At 42.9% G+C, this 13,739-nt stretch overlaps 1 long non-coding RNA gene across 3 annotated transcripts; it reads right to left on the reverse strand.

Annotated features, from left to right (window-relative positions):
- Positions 1–2,299: 2,299 nt before the first annotated feature.
- On the reverse strand, positions 2,300–13,584 carry LOC126940649 (uncharacterized). 3 transcript variants are annotated; one of them, XR_007720853.1, is made up of 4 exons: positions 12,750–13,584; positions 9,918–10,023; positions 4,295–4,402; positions 2,300–3,353 (listed from the first exon to the last, which is right to left on the reverse strand). It is a non-coding gene; the product is annotated as an uncharacterized LOC126940649 (long non-coding RNA). The 3 variants fall into 3 exon arrangements; XR_007720857.1 differs by lacking the exon at positions 4,295–4,402; XR_007720849.1 differs by lacking the exons at positions 2,300–3,353; positions 4,295–4,402 and adding an exon at positions 8,302–9,084.
- Positions 13,585–13,739: the final 155 nt, after the last annotated feature.

Below are 13,739 nucleotides of genomic sequence, written 5' to 3' on the forward strand. Positions count from 1 at the left end.
CAGTGCTAGCTTTTGACAGCCCTGATTGACCTGCTTGGGTCATTTGCCTTCCCTGAACTAATGACAATAGTCAGAATGATGGTGTACTCAGATTGGCCAATCTGGGTCAGCATATTTCCCAGTGGAGCCAGAAAACGGATGGGGTACTGTGATTGACAACCTCACCAGGGCCTGAGGGGGTGAGGAGGGATATATTCCTAAAGAAAAGAGGGAGTAAGTCATCAGAATAAAAGGGGAACTGCCGGCCGGAGGTGGTGGCTTATGTCTGTAATCCCAGCACTTTGGGAGGCTGAGGTGGGCGGATTACCTGAGGTCAGGAGTTCGCGACCAGCCTGACCAACATGGAGGAACCCTGCCTCTACTAAAAATACAAAATTAGGCGGGCGTGGTGGCACATGCCTGTAATCCCAGCCACTCGGGAGTCTGAGGCTGGAGAATCACTTGAACCCGGGAGGCAGAAGTTGCAGTGAGCCGAGATCACACCATTGCACTCCAGCCTGAGCAACAAGAGCGAAACTCTGTCTCAAAAAAAATAAAAAATAAAAGGGAAAATACCATTTCTCGGTGAACTATTCTTTCAATGCTTTCTCCTTGCCTATGCAAGTCCAGTGTTTCTGCAAGATTCCCATTTCTTGCAGCAAGTGGAAGACTGACAAAGGGACGCTATATTTCTTCCTGCTCCAAGTAAAAGATGAACATTATTTTACTACAACCCACTTGGAACATTTCTCTGTTGAACTGTTAGTTGGAATACAACCTAGCTTTTCTTTACAAATATGGTTGAGTTAGAAAATAATATGATGGACTAAAATAGAAAGGAAACCGAATTCCTTTATGCTTCTCAAAATCAGGTGATTAATGAAAAGACATCTGAGGAGAGTATGAGAAGAAAATGGCGTCATTCCCACAGCACAGAAAGGGGTCTTCTTCCAGGGGGCCAGGTGCAGTCACTGTTTTATTAATTTTTATAAAATCCCAGAGTAGGGAGGGAAGAGATAAATATAGAAGTACGATTCTTCCTCTCCCTCTCATTCTCCCTCTCCCTCTCCCTTACTCCCTCTCCCCCTTTTTCTCCCTCCCCCCTCCTCCCTCCTTGCCTCTTCTTCTCCCTCTCCCTCTCCCCCTCCTCCTCTCCCCTTCTCTCTCAATCCATTTCAGAAATTCAGGAACTGAGGCCAAGGTGGCACCGAGGCGTGTTCTCGGTTGCTATGGATATGTTCAGCATCTGACATTCTTTCTGAGTGGGGCCTGGGAGAGAAGAGACGTCTCTGATGCCTGAGTCATTAAGGGAATGCAGGTCCTTTAGTCTTCCTCAGAGTGCCGTCTGAGAATAGACATGGCTGCATACTCTTCATCCACTTCTATTTGTCCAGTAGATTCAGGGAAACAGTGCTCGGCCACATTGTAGGAAATTTGAGTTTGTTTTCATCCTCCCTATGCCCAGGGCCCTCTGCTGTCTTTAGTTTTTGCCAGCAAGGGAAGGAAGAACGTGATCTTAGCCCTTTCTGCATTAGGGTGAATAAGCTCCAGTCACAGCCTAAGAATGTTAACACTGTAAACTGAGCTCTAGATGTGAAAAAGAAAGACCTCACCCCTTTGGGTAGAATTTTAGGTAAAGAAAGAGGGAGGGGAAATATTTTGGGAGCAGAGACAGCCCTTCCCAAGCCTCCCACAATCACACCATGCCTATTCCTAAAAAGCACTGTTAAGAGAATCTTGTCATTTTAGGGCATGTGAACTCCAGAGAAAACAGTAATTTCTATTTTTTTCTCCCTACATGTTTTCTCTGTTTCCAGAGGAAAAACTAGCCAAAGACTAGCCCTGCTCTGCTGGAGAGAGGCTAGCACATTCCAAGAAGCAACAGGGGTGTAACATGGCCTGGATGGCACCCAGCGAGCAGAGGTGGAATCCTGCAGCCTGTGTCTCGGTTGGATCTCTCTGCTCTTCCCCCAGTCCTTGACACAGCACTGGCCTGTCTCACTTTACAACCCTTTCTCTCCCCTAGACTCCAGGATACAGAATTCACTTTCACCAAAAACTCTCACTACCTCCAGCCCCGGTAATGTGCACCTCTGACGCAGGTTTCAGTCGCCCCTCGCGGCCTCCCTTGCTGTCAGTATTCAATCCGTCGCTCATGGCCTCCCAACCTTGAGTTTCCACTGCCAAAAACTTTCGGTCAACAACTTTTGTGTTGTTGTTTGTTTTTTGTTTTTTTTGCATGAGAGCTAATTCAGTAGAAAAAAAAATAGGAGAAACTGCTATATGCCCACCCCCCCATATCCATAATTATGCAGTTTTTGCTACATGTATTTGATCTATCCTCCCTTTTTTGTTTATTGTTTATTTGCTGAGCTCCTTTCAAGCAAATTCCAGACATCATATTATTTCACCTCTGAATCTCTCAAAATATTTTTTTTTTGAAAACAAAATAAATAAATACCATTATCACACCTAACAAAAGTAACCACAGAGCTTTGGTATTATGGCTACCCAGTCTGTAATTAAGGTTCCCTGATTGTCTCTAAAGTGTCTTCTTATAATTGGTTTGTTTGACTCAGGACCCAAACAAGGTCCCCACATTGCATTTTGGCTATCATTAAGCATCCCTGATTTGTTTCATTTTGAGCTCTATTTTAATTTTTTAAAAGCAATCTGAATAGCACATAGAGGCAGTGTTTGATTAGAATGCTTGGGGGCTGGAGGGTTGTCGTTATTGTTGTTTGTTTTTCGATGAGATGAGACCTGGTAGGCTGGGTGTGGTAGGGGTGAAGAGGGGCATTGAGATACTGGCATCTGAGGAGACAAGTGCCACTGCATCTGTCTTCAGACCAGGGACAAAAATAACAACTCGAGCTAGCACGTAGTCAGTGCTGAATATGCACCAGGCATTGTTCTAAGTGCTTCGTGTGTAATTATCTCATTTTAAAAAGATAACTTCATTGGGAGATTTTCAGGGGCTGGTGAAAGTGCTGCCTTTTTTGGTTGAGGGGAGGTTATCTAAATGGGTCAGAGTTTGTGAGTGTATCAGGCCAGGGAGCATTAGCTGATGCAAACTACTCTACAGGATGGCTGAAGTGTCTCCTCAACTCCCAAACAGAAGTCACGTCGAGGAAATGTTTTCGCTGTCACCAGGTCTCAGGAGGTGAGCGGAGTCCTGGTGACCTTTGAATCCTTTGCCCTGGACAGATCTATGTCTTCTCTTTCTCGCCTCCACTCTCATCCTGTGTCTTAAGTCGTATGTGCAGAGTCCCAAAATGTCCCATCTCTGGCGGCAGCCTCTGTGATTCATCACCGGTGGTGGCGGCTGAAGGCTGCCGGGAATTACGTAGCCTGGCAAGGTTTTCTTCATGCTCCTGTGAATCAGTGGGGTTATTATTCATCAACTATAATCATTTTGGTTTCTTACCCATGAAGTGGGATCACAGGGGATATTGGAAAGCTTGGAGGGATACGTGTTGTTAAATATTGCATTCTTAAGATACTCTGAGGTCGGACCTCAAAAAAATAAGGAGTAGACAGTGAAGCCAAAACTGCAGCTGAAGGAATCTAGGTAGAGGCACCACGGGAGATGGACCTAAGCACAGGGAAACCTCTGAGCTCCAGGTGAGTCAGAGTGAGGGGCTCACAGGGGAACTTAGCTACTGGGACAGTGTCAAGATAAAGTCGGGGCAGACCAAGATTGGCTCTGGGAAAGGCTGGGCTGGACACTAGAATTTAGTCCATGAAACCAAAGTAGAGTTGATACAGTCCAAGGTTCGGTACCTGCTCAAATCAGAATCCCAGGTAGATATATATATATGTATGTATAAAACCTCAGGGTATATATGTAAACAAGCTGGCAAAATATGTCAGGAAGATAAGGCATAAAATTGGGATGGCACCAGTCAGCATAGACCCATTAAAATTCTTTTCCCTCTGGCCCCTGTTGAAGACCAGAGGACCTGACACTGTTAGCAGGCCTATGTCTACTTTATATATCTATCTATCTATTTATTTATTTATTTATTTATTTATTTATTTAGACAGTCTCGCTCTCTTACCCAGGCTGGAGTGTAGTGGTGTGACCTTGGCTCACTGCAACCTCCACCTCCCAGGTTCAAGTGATTCTCTTGCCTCAGCCTCCCAAGTAGCTGGGATTACAGGAGCCCACCACAATGCCTGGCTAATTTTTGTATTTTTAGTAGAGATGGGGTCTCAACATGTTGGCCAGGCTGTATGTCTACTTTAAAGACATTGCTCTCTGAGCCCAGTGTATTCCCCATAGGCCTCCCCTGCAGGCCCTTTCCCAGCCTACCTCCTCTTGCTGTCAGTGTCCACAGAGCTGAACATTACTGCATGGCCAGGTGGATGAGTATGAGGGAAGAACTGCTTATCCTGGCCAGTCCCTGGTCATTTTTCTTAACTGAGAAATAAAACAAGGAGCCATTGTTCAGGCAAAGTATTTGGATGTAAGCTTCCACCACTTGTTGTAGCCCTAGTTATTTTATCCATTAAAATCTTTGGGGAAAAAAATACATTTTTAAGATCCATAAATGCCAACATCTTCTTTTCTGCCTTAGGGACACAAATCTATATCGAGATCCACAACCAAAATAAGTAGGAATTTAAATTGAATGGGCTTGCACACCAAATGACCCCCCTCAGGGGTAGAAATATTTAATGATAACTTAGTTTGTGGAAAACCCCATCAACCAGGTTCCAAACAGTCTCAGCTGGGAAACCCAAGTCTTTTTGGTTTGGAAATTCTCGATGATAGGTTTTCAAAGCAGCTGATAAAACAGTTAATTATAGTGAGGTGTTTGGCTTCTCTGTAACATACACTTTCAACTGGTCTATGATTGGAGCTTCTTGTCATGTACTCTGAGCAGGGCCAGCTAATGCTACTGTACTTTTTTTTTTTTTTCCTTTGGGGGAGAGGCTTCTGAAATTACTACATAAGTAGAACTTCAGATAAAAATGCGACGTCTAGCATGAGAGCATTCAATAGAGCCCCTCCAATCTCTGCTATCGCTTCTCTTTATCTGGTGCATTTCACTTTAGTTATGCTGGCCTTGTACGCGCCTGGCACAAGCTCAGCACAAACCCACTAGACCTTTCCTCTTGCTCAGTAGCTCTCAAATTTTACAGAACACCAGACCCCTCCAGTGAAGGATTGCTGGGACTTCCAGAGTTTCAGATGGGGCCTGAAAATGTGTATTTCCATCAAGTTCCCAGATTATGTTAATGCTCTTTGTCTGGATGGGGAATCACTTGAGAACTATCACTCTAGCTGTTCCTTCTGCCTGAAGCTTCTTCTCCATATATCTGCTTGACTCACTCCTTCACCTCTTTCAAGCCTTTCTTACATGTTACCATCTCAATGAAGCCCAGCTTGACCACCCTATATTGCCACCTAATATCTCAAACTCCTGGCGCTTTGGATCACCCTACCCTACCGTAGTACTTCTTTTCTATTGCACTCATAACCTTCTAACATTCTGTATAATTTATTTATTATGTTTAGTGACAGTCTCACCCACTAGCACATAAGCTCCTCAACCTTTTAATTTGTCCACTAATGTATCCCTAGCACTTAGAGTAGTGCCTGGCACATAGGAGGTGCTCAATGAATATTTTCTGCATGCATGATTCAATGCTTAATGTTCCTGTAAATTACAAGGGGAAAAATTCTAATTTCTTCACAGGCTTCAAAAGAGACTTTTTTTCCTGCCTGTGTTCCTATTTTCATGCTAACCCCTTTATATAAAATGTCTCCTCTCAATCGCTTCTCCTTAAATCTATTTATTCTTTAAGCCAGATCATTCTCTTTTAATTCCCTTCTTCTTCAATGGTAGCTCAGCTGCTTCTGACCATTCTCATTGGTTTCCTGGGTGTCATTTTTGGATCCCTGGTTATAAAGCCTCCAAGCACAGAGATCATGTTCTGAATAAATGGCCAAATAGTAGGATCTGAATAAATGCATGTTGTGTAATTTGAACATTCTTTTCATAGTACTATAAAGAGTGTTTCATAAAAGAATAGCTATTATATTCACAAATAAAAATGGACAATTTGCAAGATCATTTCACATTAAATTTTTTCCATCTTCACAAGAACTCTTTAGGCTAGGTAGGAAAGGTATTAGGTTAATGTTATTTCTGGGGAAAGTAAATTTAGGTTAAATATAGATAACAGCCACTTCATCAAGATTAAATGACAAAAGTCATGGAAGTTTCTGGCACAAAGCTGGAACTTAAGATATGTTAGTTTTCCTTCTCTAAGATATCTTAGAAAAGCCTTTTAGATAAATGCATACGTATTGTGTGTGTTCCTACAATGTGCGAAGAGCTTATAACAAATCTTCAAGTCTGCGTCTGAATCTGAAGCTACAATTCTGTGAAGTATTGTTTAGTCTCATTTACTAACAAAGTTAACAGATTCAGAAAAGTTAAGTAACTTGCACGAAGTCACCCTAGCAAATGATGGAGCCAGAATTTGAACTCAGCTCCAAAATCATGATTTTCTTACTTCTGTAGTGCACAATGCCTCCTTGATGGCATGGAACTCATGTCTTTTGATTCACAGTCTGAGGCTCTTCTGTGTACAAAAACCACTAATTGTTATGCTAACCCTGTGCTAATCGCCTGAAAAATATTAATACTGATTCTCTTGATTCTGCTACAGGGCAGTGAGTCAATAGCTCGTGCCAGATATTTTTTCTCCTTTGGCTTTTACATACACAGAATCATAAAAAGTTAGAGCTGAAAAGGACATCCGAAGTCATTGGTCCTACTCTTTTGTCTCAAGAATCAGAAAAAATAAGGTCCAAAAAGTATAAATGACTTGCTTAAAATCAAAGCTAGGGACGGGGGAAACCAAGGTATGTTCTGCTCTCTGTGCAGACGTTATTTTGCAGAGTGCCTTTGTGGCAGCTTTTGCATCAAGCTGGACATCTGGGTTCGGGGTTGCATATAAAGCTGCTGGGCAATGCTGGTGTTGTCAGGTAGCAATGGAAGCCTGGCCTCTTCCTCCTTTGGTGGCTGCAGCTGCTGCTCCTCCAGTCTCCTGTCGTAATCACTTCATAATGGTGCATTGACCTGTATCTGAATCACAGGACAGTTCCTATGCTTGGAGAAATGATGGATAGAAGCAGCGAAGACACACACTTGAGGCAGCACCCAGAAGACCGAGCTCAGAGGGACAGAAGGTAGCAAGGGACAGATCAAACACTGGCTGAGAATCTGACCAGCTCCTGTCTTCAGTAAGAGGCTGATGTACTATTGGTCTGTGTAGGATGTAAGATCGCAGGCATGCTCCTTCCATTCGCTAGAAGTGGACAGGGACATGGAATCCTGTCCATTGTGAACCACGGTGCTTAGGGCATTTCTGTTAACCAGGTTACACAACACTGACTGTGCTAGAGGCTGATATTTGACCTAAACTTTGTAGAGACATTGATACAGAGGTAGTGGGGTATCTCTCAGAGCAAGTCTTGGTGTTAGGAACGGGGCAAATGCCTAATTAGCCAAAAATCTGGCCCTTCTGCCTACTCAGGTTTAGAATCCTGGAAAGACTTCTGGCAAATTCCTTGAATGCTTCTCTAACTGATTGTAACTTTAATATTGAGTGTAATCTTGGGAGCAGTTTTAAAAGTAGTACTCGCTTCACCCCCACCATCTCATCAGCACTTCTGTATAACCTTGATCATGTCAATAAAATGGGGTTTAAAAGCAGCTGCTTCTCTTCACTGTAATATATCAATATTTCAGTTTGGAGCCTTGGGGCTTTTCAGACATCACCAGTGCACAGAGTAGAAGTTCAATAAATATTATTAAAATAACTTTGAAAACTACTTCCTCATTTGAAATGAAAGCTGATCCAAAGTATGAACTTTTTTTTTTTTTCAGACAGGGTCTCACTCAAAGATTAGAGTGCAGTGGCATGATCTTGGCTCACTACAACCTCTGCCTCCTGGGCTCAAGTGATCCTCCTACCTCAGCCTCCCAGGTAGCTGGAACTATAAGTATGTGCAACCATGCCTAGATCATTTTTGTATGTAGAGACGGGATGGGGTTTCACCATGTTGTCCAGGCTGGTCTCAAACTCCTGAGCTCAAGTGATCTGCCTGCCTTGGCCTTCCAAAGTGCTGAACCTTTTTATTTTTTTTAATCCTGTGAAAGGAATATAAATGTTGGGACCCCCAAATCACTAAACTAAGCCAAAGGGAAAAGCCAAGCTGGGAGCTACTTAGGGCAAACCTGCTTCCCATGCTATTCCTTAAAAAGAGAGTAACTTAGACTTAAAAAAAAGTGAGGTGGGAGGGTCACTTGAGCTCAGGAGGTTGAGGCTGCAGTGAGAAGTACCACTGCACTCCAGCCTGGGCAACAGAGCAAGATCCTGTCTCAAAAAAAAAAAAAAAGTTCATTTCTTGTGCTCACTTATGCAAAACCCTTTGCTCAGTGCTGAGCGTGTAATAGCCATGCATATTTGATGGCTAAATGAATAAATTACAGGCGCAGAGGAAGTAGGCATGATCTATAGCCCTGTTCTTACGGGTGTGTATTCCCTTGCTGTGTTCTCCCTCCCCACCTCAGGAACTCAAACCATTACACACATATTCAATGTACACCCTCTGCCATCCACTCCAGGCCCTGGCACCAGTGAGGGCCACCGGAGTACCTTTTCTGTGTGGATTCACCCAGGGGTAGAACGCTGCCAAATAATTACTTTCCAGGAACCATACGACTCTGTTCTGTTTCTGTAATGCAGCCAGAGTGAGGTGCCAACAAGCTATGTGCAAAGATGGATCTCACTCGTTCATGACACTGTATCAGAAAAATCTACCATCGGGCTGTTTGCCCATTCATTAAATTGCCTGGTGAGCATGGAAGGATGGGGAAAGGATCTGCGCAAGCTGTTTATTCACATGTTTAAGTGAATTTTTATTAAACTTTGAAAGGGAATTGTGATTTTTTTTCTTCCCTGAGTTAAAACCATTTTATGAGCACATACAGGAAAATGATGTGATTATATGATTTCCTTTTTCTGTTGAATTATTTGTACTGCTATTTATCGTTTGGCTGTCTTCATTAAACAACGATCTTCCTGCAAAATAAAAGCTGGATTTTATTTCAGCATGATTGGAGGAAAGAACACTGACCAAAGAATCAGAGAACCTACCCCTTCAGAGCCATTTGAGGTTTAAACATTGATTTTAACCTTCCCAAGCCAAGGTATCTGTTCTGAAACAGGTGATCTCCATGACTGCCCTACCTACGTCCTTCTGAGACATAGTACTCCTGAATGCTCCTTGAAAAACGGTATGAGTGCAATGTAGCATTTTTCCATATGTTAAGAATGCCACCCTTTGTTTCTTTTTAAATAAACTGCAGAGATTGGTAATGACCATTCTATTATAAGAGAGACCAGAAACCAGGTCAAACACACCTAAGAGAGAAGGCAGGCGGGAAAATGGCGATGGGAAGGGACGGAGGCATTAGACTGCCCCCAAGTGGCGACTTGGGGATGATGCCTTGAAAGCAGTGGGAGGGATGACCCCGCTAGGGTGACTGTAATGAAAAAAGGAAACAATCTGAGAAGAGGTCATACTCATTTCTCATAAAAGCATTTAAATACCATTGAAAAAAACATACAATAATAATATATTTCACGCAAATGATGCTCCGAGTCACTGGCTTCCCTTTTAAGGCCTGCCACTTTATATTCAATTCGCTGCTCCGGTGAACACAATGAAGTGTTTAGACTCCATTAAGAAACCTCAAAGAAAACAAACCTTGGGCCTTTAGAGTTAGCAGGAAAGCTCTTTAAATGCTTCTCACAAGCTGTCATTTGTGCATTCAGAAAACCATTAGGACTTCCTCCTTTGGAAATATGTGTGATTCTTTAGCTTCTCATTTGAAACATTAATATTTTCTTACCGTGACCCTTATCCTCGAGAACAATTTCCTATGCTTCACCAGACAATGCAATCAATTTCTGAGATGCTGAGATGTGAACTGGGTTGGTAACAGTAAAACAGCGTATCTGATGGGAGGAAAACTGGAGTTAGGAGTTGGGAAAGTGGGTAGCATATATATCCTGAACACTTAGAAATGCAGTAGATGCACCAGGGCTTTGGGAGAGCCTGTGGCTGAGAAGGGTGCTTGCCAATTGTGATGAAGATATCAGGAGACCAGATGGATTCACAGTGGAAAACATCTCCTCTTCCCTCCTAACTCTGTCAAGAAATGGGACTTGGACAGACACTGGGAGAGGCATCATGAAGGGGCTGGCAGAATCATGCAAACTCAGGGCAGTTTCTTAGATTTGACCCCCAGTTCTGTCTCTAGTTGCATGGGCTGGGAAGTCAGAGAGTGGTGTCTTCAATAGCCCCGCGAGCAAAATCCCAGGTAATTCCTATCAGATTCCACAATCTGCTATTTAACAAGACTAATAGCCCTCTTTTTACTCAACAAACCTGGTTTGACTAAGTTCATGAATTGGATGTGCCTTCCCAGGTTTTGTTTTGTTTTGTTTTGTTTTGTTTTAAAAAAAAAAAAAAAAGAGAATCGGCTGGGCTTGGTGGCTCACGCCTGTAATCCCGGCACTTTGGGAGGCCAAGGTGGGTGGATCACCTGAGGTCCGGAGTTCAACACCAGCCTGACCAACATGGAGAAACCCCATCTCTACTTAAAAAAATACAAAATTAGCCAGGTGTGGTGGCGCATGCCTGTAATCCCAGCTACTTGGGAGGCTGAGGCAGGGGAATTGCTTGAACCAGGGAGGTGGAGGTTGCAGTGAGCCAAGATTGCACCACTGCACACCAGCCTGGGCAACAGAGCGAGACTCCACCACCCACCCCACCCCCCCCCAGAAAAAAAAAAAGAATCAAGACTTTAGGCTTCTGGTGGATATGAGAGTCCAGCAGCTAAACATGGGCAATGAATGGAGAAACTGGTGCTTTGGTTAAACTCTGCCCTCCTGCTATTGCTACATGGCATTTCCTTACAGTACAGAGTCAAAAGGGAATTTCGAGGATTGCTTTGTCTCTTGGCTTGTTAGGAGGGCAGCAAATGCGATCCCACAACTATGTGAGGAGGAGGCTCACTGGTGGGAGTGGTCAGGACTGACAGGAAACCTCAGTTTCCTGCAAATGGACAAAAACATTTGTTAAGTAATATTGAAAAGTAGTTAAGAAATAATATTCCACTTAGTAAGATTGAGGTCACAGTTGCCAACATATTAAGATCAACTATTGTTAATGATTTTGCCTCAATGAAAATGAATTAGAAATCCAGCTCTTTAAGGATAAGCTCTAAATAGGGACTGAGCGATTGGGATTTCGGGTGCCTCATGCTTTAGGCAGCAAAGTCAGTTATTGGGAGAGTGTCGTATCGACTTTGCCTTGAAGCGTTCTGTCTTTGCCTGAATATCAGATCATGGCCTTCTTAGAAAAGTGCTCAGTGACGTTTTATTGATCAGCCTTCAAAAAAGAGCACAGCAGTGGGGAGGAGAGGTAGGGCCAGTCTCCCTCAGTCCTCTGGGCCGGCCGAAGCCCGGACACCTTCACAGGATGATGGAGGCTTTATTCACCTGGGAGAGTCCTTGTGTACCCGACTACAATTCTGAAGATACTCAGTATGATTGCCTGAGACTTCTCCTGGTCAGCTCCTCCCAATATTCTTTTCTCCTCCCTCTCTGACACCTTCCCCTCAACACCTCCCCGCTCTGTCACCCCCATATCACCTGCTGGAACACCTATTTCCTTATCTTATTTGAAAAAATGTATTATATTGTCAAATAAATCAAACTGTGTTCAGCTGGTGTACTGGAGGTTTAGCAGAAAAAGCCCTTTGTCCCCATACAGAAGGCACTTAGAAAAATCTCGCCCATTATCTTCCAGGTAATTTGTCCTTTAAATACTTTTCTTTCATGGAGAAAATTCCAAGTGACAGTAAAAAGAGAAATAGTTCATTTGGAAGACACAATATAACAGTATTTTCTTAGGGTATTAAATAATGATCCTCTAATTGCTGAATTTAAATCACACAAAAATGCTAGACATTAAAGTCACCTTTTAAAAAGAAGCTTTGCACATACCTCATTTTCCCCCAAATAGCCACCTCTATAATTCCTTTGTGTGGTAGAAAAACCTGTCATTTACAAAGTGCTTTTGTATACATTTTCTCACTTGGTCATTATGTGTTAAGGCAGGCTAGAGCACAAATCTTAGCTCACTGTAGCTTCAAATTTGTGGGCTCAAGTGATCCTCCCACCTCAGCCTCCCGAGTAGCTGAGACTACAGGTACACACCACCATGCCCAGTTAATTTTTTTATTTTTTGTATTTTTTGTAGAGACGAGGTCTCTCTGTGTTGCCCAGGCTGGTCTCAAATGATCCGCCTGCCTTGGCCTCCCACAGTGCTGGGATTGCAGGCGTGAGGCCCTGTGCCCAGCCACTCATTTTCTTTTCTTTTTTTTTTTTTTTTTTACATGATAATAATGATTTATTAAAGTGAAATGAAAATAATAACATAATTTATTAAAGTTTTAATAAGTGCTACCAGAGCTTTCCATTTCTAGTAAGTGCTACCTGACAGCTATCTGTTTTAGATTTAGAAATTTCCCGTGTAGTGATTGTCACAGATCTTACCCACTTATCTTTGGTTCAGTTTCTATTTTCTCCATGATATTCGCCCCTACCTGGCAATCCCACATCAGGCTCTCCTTTCTTTGAGCTTCTCTGATGCTTGACCACTATTTACCGCTTACCAGAATTTATGTCCAGCCACTCATTTTCTAATGAAGATGATCCGAGAGGTTGGGTGAGTTGGCCAAGGACACTGCAGCTCGGGTTTGCTTGCTCCTAGTTCTGTGCATGTTCACAGTTTCCTGCTGCATTTCATTGCGTAAAACAAAATGGAAAACGGCGTATTACCCTTGGCACTACTTTGTGGCTAGGTTATACTTGGCTTAGCTTTGCACCTAGGCACCCTTTGAAATGTGATTCTGAGCTAGGAAAAAGGCTATTTTAATACATCCAAATGAGGCTTAGTTGAATTTTCCCTCCTATGTGCCTGTGACTAAGAGAACACAATGTCTCGAGTAGTTGTTCCTTTAGTACTCTGGTGTTTGTTTTGCTTTTTATTTTGCTAAAGTCATGAAGTGAGAATTAATTTCCTTTCTAAATACACTGGAAATGTATAGTAACCATTTAGGAAAGCTAGGTTGGTTAAAAAATATTTTAAAAAGATGATAAGTATAGAGAGCTTCGTGTATGTTTTGAGTTAGAGGTAGCTAGTATTCCTCAATACTGGAAAACAAGAGTCTTCCATAGAAAATATCAGAAAAACAAAAAAAAATCTTCCTGCTTCTGTCATGGAGGTGAGACTGGGTCAGCGCTGGGGAACTACCACACAAACCACTGCCGTGAACACAAACCCAGGAACTCAGAGACAGAGGATGGCGCTCATCTGCAACAGCAGTCTAATCCTCAAGAAATGCATGGCTAACACGTGAAACCCCATCTCTACTAAAAATACACACACAAAAAAATTAGCCAGGCGTGGTGGCACATGCCTGTAGTCCCAGCTACTTGGGAGGCTGAGGCAGGAGAATGGTGTGAACCCAGGAGGCGGAGCTTGCAGTGAGCCGAGATCGCACCACTGCACTCCAGCCTGGGCAACAGAGTGAGACTCCGTCTCAAAATAAAATAAAATAAAATAACAAACAAACAAACAAAAAACACACCCCACAACAACC

This window comes from Macaca thibetana, chromosome 1 (genome assembly GCF_024542745.1).
Source record: "Macaca thibetana thibetana isolate TM-01 chromosome 1, ASM2454274v1, whole genome shotgun sequence".
In the NCBI taxonomy this organism is placed as follows: domain Eukaryota; kingdom Metazoa; phylum Chordata; class Mammalia; order Primates; family Cercopithecidae; genus Macaca; species Macaca thibetana.